The sequence below is a fragment of the Benincasa hispida genome, unplaced genomic scaffold, assembly GCF_027475165.1.
Source record: "Benincasa hispida cultivar pf3 unplaced genomic scaffold, pf3_genome.v1.1 HicScf825, whole genome shotgun sequence".
In the NCBI taxonomy this organism is placed as follows: Eukaryota; Viridiplantae; Streptophyta; class Magnoliopsida; order Cucurbitales; family Cucurbitaceae; genus Benincasa; species Benincasa hispida.
The window spans coordinates 22,497-37,094 of record NW_028326960.1 but is presented as its reverse complement, the minus strand read 5'-3'; the positions used below and the strand labels follow the sequence as shown (position 1 = coordinate 37,094).

The window sequence follows — 14,598 nt, the reverse complement described above, 5'->3', positions numbered from 1 at the left end:
TAAAAGTATCTAGATGAAGAAAAAGGGGAAGGGGAAGAAGAAACCTACTACTTAAACAAAGGCTCCTAAAGGAAAATGTTTCCATTGTGGAGAGTACGGGCATTGGAAACGCAACAGCCCGAAATATTTGCTGAAAAGAGAACTGAAAAGGCTAAACAAGGTAAATCAGATTTACTTGTAATTGAAACATGCTTAGTGGAAAATTCTCACTTAACCTGGATATTAGATTCAGACGTCGCTAACCATGTTTGCACTTTTCTACAGGAAACTAGTTCTTAGACTCAACTCTCACAACACAAAATGACTTTCAAGGTTGGAACAGGAGAAGTCATTTCAGCTGAAGCCGTGGAAGACATCAAGTTATATTTTGAAGAATCTTTCATTTTGCTAAAAAAATGTAGACTATGTACCCAAAATGAAAAAAAAAAAAAAGAAAAAAAAATTGATCTCCATATCTTGTCTGCCATTTCTGACCATTCTTCTCAATCTAAGCCCAATCTTTCAAAAGCATTTGAATCTGGCAACTTTTGGGGTTGGTAATATAACTAATTACTTCACATTTTTCCTTGCTCTTTTGTTCCTATTTTAAGTTTTTGAGTCAGCTTATGCATACTTCGACTAATCTTACGGGGCAATATGCGTGATTATACAAAGAGAAGTCATAGGATATTAGATCCTATGTAGGTGGCCACTGTAGATCGAACCCATTCTCTCACAGTGCCCCAAAGTGCTTTTTTAGGTATAAATTGTGTACATAAATTAGTACAGGTAATTCAGTTGGTTTTGTTTGTTTTTCTTTGTGTAATATATGTAATTGGTGGATTTATGGGAATAAACAATCTTTTTTGCTTCATCTATAGAAGGTTGATGAACAAAGTAAATAGAAACAGAAATTAAATTATTAATTATCAGCACATGCAGAAGTTCTTTCCAAATTTGTTCTTTGAAAATGGGTATGAAAATTAGAGAATAAACAAATCTGGGTTTTTTGTTTGTAATGCACAAAAATGGCTCTCCCATTGCACAATGAAAACAGGAAGAGGAAATTTTTGTGACAAAAAGAATATGATCTTCTTGATCTCTTGATATGACTCTATTGATAGTTAAGAAAAATAAAAAGAAATTTGATGTTACTTTTTGTGCAAAAAGATTAGTTTCGAATTTTAATTTATGGAATATTTAATTATTAAAGTATAAAAAAGTAGATCTAACTACGGTTGGTTTCAATTATACCCTTAAATCATGGAGTTTGTATTTGTTTATGTGTTGTTTAAGTGAAATAATCTAAAGAAAATTATGACCATAATAACAAAATATATATATATATATATATATTTTGTGGATTATAATTGAAAGGAGTAAGAAAGGCAACATGTACGATTTAGAGATACATTATGTCTCTTTTTTTATGTATGTATTTAGATATGTTTACATAAGTTAACACGAACTTGTTTTTCGATGAATTTAACTACAAAAGACTGCGAGATGGTTGTTTTTGAAACAAACTTCGAATGTTAGGAGGTAAATGAAATTTTTAAAAAATTGAAAGTACAGTCGAAACCAATTCAATATTTTAGGAGTATTTTTAATAGTTTAATCAATATTTCATTTTTCAAATCATATGAATTTAAAGTAATTAATTAATTATTTATTTATTTTAGAACAAAAATATTTCTTTTCACGAGAGGTAACAATTTTAAAGACAAAATGAAATTAGAGAGAGAAAATCAGTGGAAATATTAATTCATGGATCAATTCTATTTTTGGCATAAAATATTAACTGATAAACAATACTAAAAGATAAACAACAAAGCGGTGTCGTGGTGTAGTTGGTTATCACGTCAGTCTAACACACTGAAGGTCTCCGGTTCGAACCCGGGCGACGCCAACTCTTTTTCTTTTCTTTTATTTATTTATTTTCTTTTGTTTTCATTTTCATTTTATTACTTCTTTTGCTCCTTCATTCTTCTTTTTCTGGATCGCATTACAATCATGATGTTTAATACTAAAAAAAAATATTTCTTTTTTCAAGTTTTTTTTTGTTTTCTCAATCTAAACAAACTTTAAATTCTTGTTTTGAAATTAAATTCGGTTATTTCAATCCAATCTTTGCATAAAATTTTGGGTAAAACATATATAATTAGAATATTTGATTAATTTGACAAAATATTATATTAATTAATTAAATTATGCTTACGTTGGATATATAATAATAATAAATTATAATTGTAGTATATGATTAGCATTCAATAATGTCTTTATATGGTTACATATGGCTAATAGGGGTGACCATTGGCCAGTCGGAGTCGATTTTCCAACCAGGTCGGCCCCGAACCGACCAGAATCGGTTTGGAATATGTCCAAATTGGTCCTGATCGTCGACTGAACTGAAACCGACTGGTCGGTTTTGGTCGGGTTATGTTTTTTTTTTACTTTTTTTAATTTTTTTTCTTCCTTTAAAAGAAATTATATTTATTTATTAAAATTATAAGAAAAATTGCTAGTTATATTTAGTTATAAATCATTATCGTTATAAATAGCAATCTTTTTAATACAAATAAAAAATCAACTATTTATTAACTTCCTTATCAGTCATGTTTAGTTTCTCTCTTAATTTGTGATTGTGATTCAAAATTTAAGATACTATTTCACATTTTATTATTTTAATACTTATGGAATAGAGCTAGCCTAGAGGTATTAAAAATAAGATATTGATATGATTTGATTTGACAACCCTTAATATTTAACAATTAACATGTCCATTGTTTGGGATTGTGTTATTGTTCGCTTGCTTAATTGCTTAAATAACCTCTAATACATATTACATATATATTTGAAAACAAAACTAATATGAGAGTAGAGAGTGTACATCACAAATAGAAATGTCACGTGACACATAGTCATATACAACAAATTAGAAATTGCAACATAAAGTCAATTGTCAAATACAACTCAATTACAATAAAACATAAAGTCAATTGTCAAATACAACCAAATTACAATAAAATCAAATGATAAATGCTTAATCGATAATTGACAACTTTGCAAAATCTGGAAGGTCTTGAATGTCTTTTTCATTGTCCATAACTGCTCTGAATCCTATATAATTAAGATTAAGAAGAGAAAGACAACCTCATTAAGATTTTAATCTAACAAGTTACAACTACAAAATACAAATGATGAATAAATACCTTCTTCAAATAATGAAACTTCTTCTATGTCATGCTGAACTTTAAGATCTATTGGACTCGAATTTAGCCAATTTTGAGTACAAATGAGAGCCTCCATTATTTTTGGAGCCAGTGAACAACGTGATGAATCAACAACACATCCTCCTGTACTAAAAGCCTACTCAGACGCTACAGTAGATACTGGAATTGTAAAATATCTCTAGCCATACGACTAAGAACCTCAAACCGATGACTGTTCCTCTTCCACCATTGAATTATGTCAAAATCACCTTCATTCTTAACATTCGCTTCCAAAAAATAAATATCAATCTTTGACCCCTGTTCGAAAGGTGTAGTCTCATCGCCTTCAAAATCAAGATCAATTGTATCTTAGACAAAGTCTTCACCCACCTTTTTAATTGGATCACAATCAATCATGGTCTACGAGGCTGAGACAATTGGTGTATTAGTAGTAGTACTCCCATTCCCACTCTAAGTATGAGTAATACTGTACTCATGAAAGAGACATCTGCAACATTGTTCCATTCCATAGATTTGGCAACCTCTGGCCCAAAAAAATTTTTAAGGCAAAAAGATACAAACTTTAGCTTTTTTCGAGGATCTAGCACAATAGCAACATACAACAATAGATTATTTTTTTCATTGTTCCCCCAATACTTCTCAAATTTGGCCTTCATATTATTGGCCATTCCAACTAGCATTGCATTTGCACTACCAGTATTCAAACGTATACAATTTTGAACCACTGTAATCTGATGAAAAACCATATTCGAAGTGGTGTACAAAGACCCTGAATTTTCAATGTCACATTATAAAAGACCTTTAAAAACCTAATCAACATCTTAGCATTTGTCCAATCTTCCTTATTTGGTGACTAATCGTGTCTATAAGAAGCATTTTCATCTTCTAATCTATCAAAAGCCTTTTCAAACTTCATAACTTCCTCAAGCATCAAATATGTAGAGTTCCATCTAGTGGGAACATCAAGACACATAACTTTTACAAGAAATTTTTTCAATTTCAATGCACTTTTTAAATTTCAAAAAACGTGTAGGAGAAGATCTTATAAATCGTACAACATATCGAATTCTTTCAATGCAATCATTAGGTTCCTTAAAAACATCACATACTATGAGATTTAATATATGAGCACAACAACGAACATGCAGAAATTCTCCACGAAACAATGATCCCTTATTGAATATTTTCAGAAGATAAGCAATGACAGTGTCATTCAAACTTGCATTATCAACGGTCAAAGTCATTACCCTTTCAATGCCCCAATCCTTCAAATTCTTTTCAATGGTTTTACCAATAGTATCATCTTTTTTATTCTCAATTGGACAAAAATTAAGTATCCTTTTATGTAATCTTCAATCAGAATCTATGAAATGGGCAGTTAATACCATGTAATTTATATTTTATCCCGATGTCCAAAAATCCGTAGTGAGAGAAACTCTATACTTCTTATTCACAAACATGTATTTCAAACGCTTTTTCTCATTAACATACAACTTAAGCACATCTCTAGCCACAGTAAACCGAGACAAAACAACAAATCTATGTTGACTTGCACATGTTAATCTATCGACAAATTTCTTAAATCCTTTACCCTCCACAAACTTGAATGGCAATTTGTCAACAATTACCATTTCAACCAATGCTTCCCGACAACTCTCTAAACTATATGACTCACATATAAGTTGTGACGTATTATCCCTAACATTGTCTTTGGCTTTAGTATTGAAAGCTAATGTCATTTGGGTTAGATCTCTCTTGTTCTGGTAATGGTATTTTTTACAATTTTTCAAATGATTCTTCATAGTCCCAGTACCATTACGTTTGGAATGACATGCATAGACAACTCCATAGTACTTACATTGAGCATGAGGGTCTTTAGAATCACTTTTTAGCCTCTCAAAATGATCCTAAACCATGGATTTTTTCACCGCATTCCTTCTTTTTGGTGGATTTGGAACATCTGATGTCTCATTTGCTGAATCAACATCAACGATATCTGTATTTACATCTGTTTCTTTTGCATCTTGTTTATTTTTTGAATCATCAGTTGCAGTTCCATCAAACTCCATATCCGTTGAATCCACATAGCTGAACCACAACATGTCAGACATCAGTATCACACAATTCACAAAAACTCAAAGTATTTCAGTTTTACATAAACTCAGCAAGATTGTTAAGTTCATGCACACTAAGAATGGCTTAGACAGTTGTTTTAAAAAACTAATTTCCATTTTTGTTTTCAAACTAATTTCCATTTTTTTGGCCACTATGTGCAATCTATAATATATTACAATAAGTCAATCACTACCCACACATCCATAAATCCAACTAATTTCCATTGGAACAGTTGGAATCTACAATCTACAATATATTGAAATGGTTGGAATGGAAGACATCAAGATGAAGATACGGACCTACGAAAAAAAGAAGAAAGTTGGACTGGAAGTCTACCGGCTGGAACAACATGCGTGCGAAGCGGAATGACAGCGTTTGTGCGAAGCGGCTGGCGTAATGAAGAAAAGAAGATCGGTTGGCGTAACGAAGAAAAGAAGATCAGCGGAATGGTTGGCGTAATGAAGTAACGAAGAAAAGAATATCAGCGGAATGGCTGGCGTAACGAAGAAAAGAAGATCGGTTGGCGTTCATGCAGAGTGGCTGGAAGAATGAAGTCTGTGGTTGGAAGTGAAATGAAGAAAAGAAGATCGGGGACAAGACAACAAAGAAAAGAAGAAAGAAAAAAGTTGGAATGAAGTTTGGCTGGAAGAACGAAGTCTGCGACTGGAAGAACGAAGTTGGTTGGCGTGCGGAGCGGATGATGTGTGTGGCTGCGGCCTGCGGGTGCGGAAGAAAGAAGAAAGACACTAAATTTACCCTAAATCTATCTAATAACATTTTATATTATTTTTTTTTAAATAATTCGGTTGGGTTGGGTCTCGACTCGACCCCTTACGCACTCCGACCGCCTATACCTTCGATTCGAAAAACTGAAAATCGACTCGATCGATTTATTTAGATTTTCGACCGTCCGACTTTATTTCGGTCGATTTGGGTCGGTCGTGTCAGTTTTTCAGTCTAACATGCTCACCCCTAATGGTTAATGTGTTTGGTTGGGCTTACTATAACGGTTAAAATAATTGTTATTAATGTTATTTCAAAGGAAATGAGTCATCATATAAAGTAAGTCGAATAATTGTTTGATAAATTTCAGATCGAAATAAGAAAAGTCAGCTTATAGTATTTAGTAAATTAATACCTCAATTGTTGCAAAGTGATTTTAATTATCAAGACAAACATATATTTCAATTAGGTATTAATATTTAACTTCAAAGTTTTTAAAGATAAATATATAAAAGCCTATATAAATTAAATTACAAATAATATTGGTATATTTTAAAAAGTTTCATTAAAATATGTACAAAGAAAGATAATAATTTTTGTAAAGCCTCATTTTGCAAATTTATGTGATTAAACAATATGTCATAGGGTCTTATAAGTTCCGCTTTGAATATTATCTTCCAAATCAAAGGCATGTTCATACCGCTCTATAAGATCTGAAAATGATGGGTAACACTTACAAGAGTTACTAAACGTTAGTGAAGTTCTTGACCAAAAATGGTAACCAAACGAACTATAAGAATAAGAGTTATTCTGGATATAGTATTTGGTTAAGATTATCTTGCTTATGTGAAAGAATATTTGACTACCCCTCGGTAGCATCTTTTCTAAATCATTAAAGTATCGTTGCAAATAAATAAAGAAATATGGGTACTTTATTACTTTTTGCTAAAAATGGGTTTAAATGCATAAGTTTAATAGATGATATGCTCAACAAGAAACATGAAGCCATGACCACTGCCCGTGAAATTATGGTGTCATTGCAAGAAATGTTTGGGCGACCGTCATCTTCTGTACGACATGAGGCTATAAAATATGTTTATAACTCATATATGAAAGATGGAACCAATGTCAGAGAGCAGGTCCTAGACATGATGGTTCACTTTAACATCGCAGACGCTTACAGGACTACCATAGATGAAACTAGTCAAGTTAGTATGATCTTGGAGTCTCTTCCGAAGAGCTTCTTGACCTTCCGAACTAATACCGTAATGAATAAGATAGATTACAATCTAACTACTTTATTAAATGTACTCTAGACTTACCAATTTGAATCTGGCAACTTTTGGGGTTGGTAATATAACTAATTACTTCACATTTTTCCTTGCTCTTTTGTTCTTATTTTAAGTTTCTGAGTCAGCTTATGCATACCTCGACTAATCTTACGGGATAATATGCGTCATTATACAAAGAGAACTCATAGGATATTAGATCCTAGGTAGATGGCCACTGTAGATCGAACTCATTCTCTCGCAGTGCCCCAAATTGTTTTTTTAGGTGTAAATTGTGTACAAATTAGTACAGGTAATTCAGTTGGTTTTATTTGTTTTTCTTTTTGTAATATATGTAATTGGTTGATTTATGTGAATAAAAAAACTATCTTTTTTGCTTCATCTATAGAAGGTTGATGAACAAAGCAAATAGAAACAGAAATTAAATTATTAATCAGCACATGCAGAAGTTCTTTGAAAATGAGTATGAAAATTAGAGAGTAAACAAATCTGGGTTTTTGTTTGTAATGCACAAAAATGGCTCTCCCATTGCACAATGAAAACAGGAAGAGGAAATTTTTGTGACAAAAAGAATATGATCTTCTTGATCTCTTGACAAAAGCAAAATATTGTAAGTAAGAATATGACTCTATTGATAGTTAAGAAAAATAAAAAGAAATTTGATGTTACTTTTTGTGCAAAAAGATTAGTTTCGAATTTTAATTTATGGAATATTTAATTGTTAAAGTATAAAAAAGTAGATCTAACTATGGTTGGTTTCAATTATACCTTTAAATCATGGAGTTTGTATTTGTTTATTTGTTGTTTAAGTAAAATAATCTAAACACACGAGACGAGTTAGCAAAAAAATTATGACCATAATAACAAAAAATATAAATATATATATTGTGGATTAGAATTAAAAGGAGTAAGAAAGGCAACATATACTATTCAAGATACATTATGTCTCTTTTTTTATGTACGTGTTTGGATATGTTTACATAAGCTAATACGAACTTGTTTTTGAATGAATTTAACTACAAAAGACTGCGAGATGGTTGTTTTTGAAACAAACTTCGAATGTTAGGAGGTAAATGAAACTTAAAAAAATTGGGAGTATAGTCGAAACCAACTCAATATTTTAGGATTTTTTTAATAGTTTAATCAATATTTCATTTTTCAAATCATATGAATTTAAATTAATTAATTAATTATTTATTTATTTTAGAACAAAATTATTTCTTTTCACGAGGGTAATAATTTTAAAGATAAAAATGAAATTAGAGAGAGAAAATCAGTGGAAATATTAATTCATGGATGAATTCTATTTTTGGCATGAAATATTAAATCAGAAATAATACTAAAAGGAAAACAACAAAATGGTGTCGTGGTGTAGTTGGTTATCACGTCAGTCTAACACACTGAAGGTCTCCGGTTCGAATCCGGGCGACGCCACCTTGTTTTTTATTCTTTTATTTATTTATTTTCTTTTGTTTTTATTTTCATTTTATTACTTTTTTTGCTCCTTCATTTTCTTTTTCCTGGATCGCATTACAATCATGATGTTTAATACTAAAAAAAGATATTTCTTTTTTCAAGTTTTTTTTTGGTTTTCTCAATCTAAACAAACTTTAAATTCTTGTTTTGAAATTAAATTTGGTTATTTCAATCCAATCTTTGCATAAAATTTTGGGTAAAACATATATAATTAGAATATTTGATTAATTTGACAAAATATTATATTAATTAATTAAATTATGCTTACGTTGGATAGATAATAATAATAAATTATAATTGTAGTATATGATTAGCATTCAATAATGTCTTTATGTGGTTAGCATTCAATAATGTCTTTATGTGGTTATATATGGCTAATAAGGGTGACCATTGGCCAGTCGGAGTCGATTTTCCAACCAGACCGGCCCCGAATCGACCAGAATCGGTTTGGAATATGTCCAAACTGGTCCCGATCGTCGACTGAACTGAAACACGATTGGCCAATCGGTCGGTTTTGGTCGGGTTATGTTTTTTATCTTTTTACTTTTTATTATTATTTTTTTTCTTCCTTTAAAAGAAATTATATTTATTTATTAAAATTATAAGAAAAATTGCTAGTTATATTTAGTTATAAATCATTATCGTTATAAATAGCAATCTTTTTAATACAAATAAAAAATAAACTATTTATTAACTTCCTTATCAGTCATGTTTAGTTTCTCTCTTAATTTGTGATTGTGATTTAGAATTTAAGATACTATTTCACATTTTATTATTTTAATACTTATGGAATAGAGCTAGCCTAGAGGTATTAAAAATAAGATATTGATATGATTTGATTTGACAACCCTTAATATTTAACAATTAACATGTCCATTGTTTGGGATCGTGTTATTGTTCGCTTGCTTAATTGCTTAAAGAACCTCTAATACATATTACATATATATTTGAAAACAAAACTAATATGAGAGTAGAGAGTGTACATCACAAATAGAAATGTCACGTGACACATAGTCATATACAATCAAATTAGAAATTGCAACATAAAGTCAATTGTCAAATACAACTCAATTACAATAAAACATAAAGTCAATTGTCAAAAACAACCAAATTACAATAAAATCAAATGATAAATGCTTAATCGATAATTGACAACTTTTCAAAATCTAGAAGGTCTTGAATGTCTTTTTCATTGTCTATAACCACTCTGAATCCTATATAATTAAGATTAAGAAGAGAAAGACAACCTCATTAAGATTTTAATCTAACAAGTTACAACTACAAAATACAAATGATGAATAAATACCTTCTTCAAATAATGAAACTTCTTCTATGTCATGCTGAACTTCAAGATCTATTGGACTCGAATTTAGTCAATTTTGAGTACAAATGAGAGCCTCCATTATTTTTGGAGCCAGTGAACAACGTGATGAATCAATAACACGTCCTCCTGTACTAAAAGCCTACTCAAATGCTACAGTAGATATTGGAATTGCCAAAATATCTCTAGCCATACGATTAAGAACCTCAAACTGATGACTGTTCCTCTTCCACCATTGAATTATGTTAAAATCACCTTCATTCTTAACATTCGCTTCCAAAAAATAAATATCAATCTTTGACCCCTGTTCGAAAGGTGTAGTCTCATCGCCTTCAAAATCAAGATCAATTGTATCTTAGACAAAGTCTTCACCCACCTTTTTAGTTAGATCACAATCAATCATGGTCTATGAGGCTGAGACAATTGGTGTATTAGTAGTAGTACTCCTATTCCCACTCTAAGTATGAGTAATACTGTACTCATGAAAGAGACATCTGCAACATTGTTCCATTCCATAGATTTGGCAACCTCTGGCCCAAAAAATTTTTTAAGGCAAAAAGATACAAACCTTAGCTTTTTTCGAGGATCTAGCACAATAGCAACATACAACAATAGATTATTTTTTTCATTGTTCCCCCAATACTTCTCAAATTTGGCCTTCATACTATTGGCCATTCTAACTAGCATTGCATTTGCACTACCAGTATTCAAACGTATACAATTTTGAACCATTGTAATCTGATGAAAAACCATATTCGAAGTGGTGTACAAAGACCCTGAATTTTCAATGTCACATTATAAAAGACCTTTAAAAACCTAATCAACATCTTAGCATTTGTCCAATCTTCCTTATTTGGTGACAAATCGTGTCTATAAGAAGCATCTTCATCTTCTAATATATCAAAATCCTTTTCAAACTTCACTACTGCCTCAAGCATCAAATATGTAGAGTTCCATCTAGTGGGAACATCAAGACACATAACTTTTACAAGAATTTTTTTCAATTTCAATGCACTTTTTAAATTTCAAAAAACGTGTAGGAGAAGATCTTATAAATCGTACAACATATCGAATTCTTTCAATGCAATCATTAGGTTCCTTAAAAGCATCACATACTATGAGATTTAATATATGAGCACAACAACGAACATGCAGAAATTCTCCACGAAACAATGATCCCTTATTGAATATTTTCAGAAGATAAGAAATGACAGTGTCATTCGAACTTGCATTATCAACGGTCAAAGTCATTACCCTTTCAATGCCCCAATCCTTCAAATTCTTTTCAATGGTTTTACCAATAGTATCATCTTTTTGATTCTCAATTGGACAAAAATTAAGTATCCTTTTATGTAATCTTCAATCAGAATCTATGAAATGGACAGTTAATACCATGTAATTTATATTTTGTCCTGATGTCCAAAAATCCATAGTGAGAGAAACTCTATACTTCTTATTCACAAACATGTATTTCAAATGCTTTTTCTCATTAACATATAACTTAAGCACATCTCTAGCCACAGTAAACCGAGATGAAACAACAAATCTATGTTGACTTGCACATGTTAATCTATCGACAAATTTCTTAAATCCTTTACCCTCCACAAACTTGAATGACAATTCGTCAACAATTACCATTTCAACCAATGCTTCCCGACAACTCTCTAAACTATATGACTCACATTCAAGTTGTGACGTATTATCCCTAATATTGTCTTTGGCTTTAGTATTGAAAGCTAATGTCATTTGGGTTAGATATCTCTTGTTCTGGTAATGGTATTTTTTACAATTTTTCAAATGATTCTTCATAGTCCCAGTACCATTACGTTTGGAATGACATGCATAGACAACTCCATAGTACTTACATTGAGCATGAGGGTCTTTAGAATCACCTTTTAGCCTCTCAAAATGATCCTAAGCCATGGATTTTTTCACCGCATTCCTTCTTTTTGGTGGATTTGGAACATCTGATGTCTCATTTGCTGAATTAACATCAACAAATCTGTATTGACATCTGTTTCTTTTGCATCTTGTTTATTTTTTGAATCATCAGTTGTAGTTCCATCAAACTCCATATCCGTTGAATCCACGTAGCTGAACCACAACATGTCAGACATCAGTATCACACAATTCACAAAAACTCAAAGTATTTCAGCTTTACATAAACTCAGCAAGATTGTTAAGTTCATGCACACTAAGAATGGCTTAGACAGTTGTATTAAAAAACTAATTTCCATTTTTGTTTTCAAACTAATTTCCATTTTTTTGGCCATTGTGTGCAATCTACAATATATTACAATAAGTCAATCACTACCCACACATCCATAAATCCAACTAATTTCCATTGGAACAGTTGGAATCTACAATCTACAATATATTGAAACGGCTGAAATGGAAGACATCAAGATGAAGATACGAACCTACGAAAAAAAGAAGAAAGTTGGACTGGAAGTCTACCGGCTGGAACAACATGCGTGCGAAGCGGCTGGCGTAATGAAGAGAAGAAGATCAGCGAAATGGTTGGCGTAATGAAGTAACAAAGAAAAGAAGATCAGTGAAGTGGCTGGCGTAACGAAGAAAAGAAGATCGGTTGGCGTTCATGTAGAGTGGTGGAAGAATGAAGTCTGCGGTTGGAAGTGAAACAAAGAAAAGAAGATCGAGGACAAGACAAAGAAGAAAAGAAGAAAGAAGAAAGTTGGAACGAAGTCTGGCTGGAAGAACGAAGTCTGCGGCTGGAAGAACGAAGTTGGTTGGCGTGCGGAGCGGATGATGTGTGTGGCTGCGGCCTGCGGGTGCGGAAGAAAGAAGAAAGAAGAAAGACACTAAATTTACCCTAAATCAATCTAATAACATTTTACATTATTTTTTTTAAATAATTTGGTTGGGTTGGGTCTCGACCCGACCCCTTACGCACTCCGACTGCCTATACCTTCGATTAGAAAAACTGAAAAATTGACTCGATCGATTTATTTAGATTTCCGACCGTCCGACTTAATTTCGGTCTGTTTGGGTCGGTCGTGTCAGTTTTTCAGTCTAACATGCTCACCCCTAATGGTTAATGTGTTTGGTTGGACTTACTATAACGGTTAAAATAATTGTTATTAATGGTATTTCAAAGGAAATGGGTCCTCATATAAAGTAAGTCGAATAATTGTTTGATAAATTTCAGATCAAAATAAGAAAAGTCAGCTTATAGTATTTAATAAATTAATACCTCAATTGTTGCAAAGTGATTTTAATTATCAAGCCAGACATATATTTCAATTAGGTATTAATATTTAACTTCAAAGTTCTTAAAGATAAATATATAAAAGCTTATATAAATTAAATTACAAATAATATTGGTATATTTTAAAAATTTTCATTAAAATATGTACAAAGAAAGATAATAATTTTTGTAAAGCCTCATTTTGCAAATTTATGTGATTAAAAAAATTATTTTTTAATTATTAAATAATTAGTTCTACCAAACACAAAAAAATAATAAAATAAAATAAAATAAAATATATCATAAAATTACTTTGATGGACATCACGCCTAAGGGGCCATTTGGTTGAAGGATTTTCTGCATAGAAATTGACACATACATCCAAATCCCATGTTTGTTTCACAGTTTTCTATGACTGGGAATAAGCTATTCCTATGCATTCTCATTTCCTAAGGTTTTCTATTCCCTTCCAAAACTGTGAGTTTTATCTTTTTCCGTTCTTCATTTTTATTTTATATATAATTTTACTTTAAATATAGTTACTTAGTTAAGTAATTAATACTAATTTAATAAAAATAATAAAAATATTTATGTTAATAAATCAATAATAACCTATTAAAATATTTATTTAACTTATTTTTATAATAAAATTTTATTAGATGCAATTACTTTTTTTTACATAAATTAATAATTTATTAGCTAATAATATCTTAAATATATTTAATTAGTAAACTATAATTAGTTAAATTTAATTAGTACAAAAATTCATATTTCAATAATAATAATTTATTACTTTATTGTTTTGTAAGTAACTAAGTAATTGTTTATTGAGATTAATTCTAACTTGATCATTTCCTATGAATATGTAATCCTTATTGATCCGTTAATTATTTATGTTATTAATTTTTAGTACTTCATTCGTTATTAGCATATCATACTTACAAAAAAATAGTATCCTTTATTAAAATATCACCTTATTTATTTCAAACATGGAATTAAATTTTATAACTCAATATTAATGTACATTCTAAAACATTTCACATATTATGAAATCGAGAAGCACAATGGAGCACAACGAATATAGAGAAAATATAATAATTAAAAAAAATAAAAAAAATAATAAAATATAACTAAATTAAAAATAACTAAAATTATAACTCATGGAAATAGAAATAATAGAAATAGAAATATGATTTTATGGAAATAGGAAATATATGAAAATTTCTTTTTATTTGCATCCATGTGCATAATTTT

The 14,598-nt window shown here is 30.5% G+C and overlaps 2 non-coding genes and 1 pseudogene across 2 annotated transcripts; 2 read left to right on the top strand and 1 right to left on the bottom strand.

Annotated features, from left to right (window-relative positions):
• Window positions 1-1,814: 1,814 nt before the first annotated feature.
• On the top strand, window positions 1,815-1,888 carry TRNAV-AAC (transfer RNA valine (anticodon AAC)). Its single transcript has one exon. It is a non-coding gene; the product is annotated as a tRNA-Val (tRNA).
• Window positions 1,889-3,022: 1,134 nt separating this feature from the next.
• On the bottom strand, window positions 3,023-11,882 carry LOC150029892 (zinc finger BED domain-containing protein RICESLEEPER 2-like; annotated as a pseudogene).
• Window positions 8,700-8,773, top strand: TRNAV-AAC (transfer RNA valine (anticodon AAC)). The gene has a single exon. It is a non-coding gene; the product is annotated as a tRNA-Val (tRNA).
• Window positions 11,883-14,598: the final 2,716 nt, after the last annotated feature.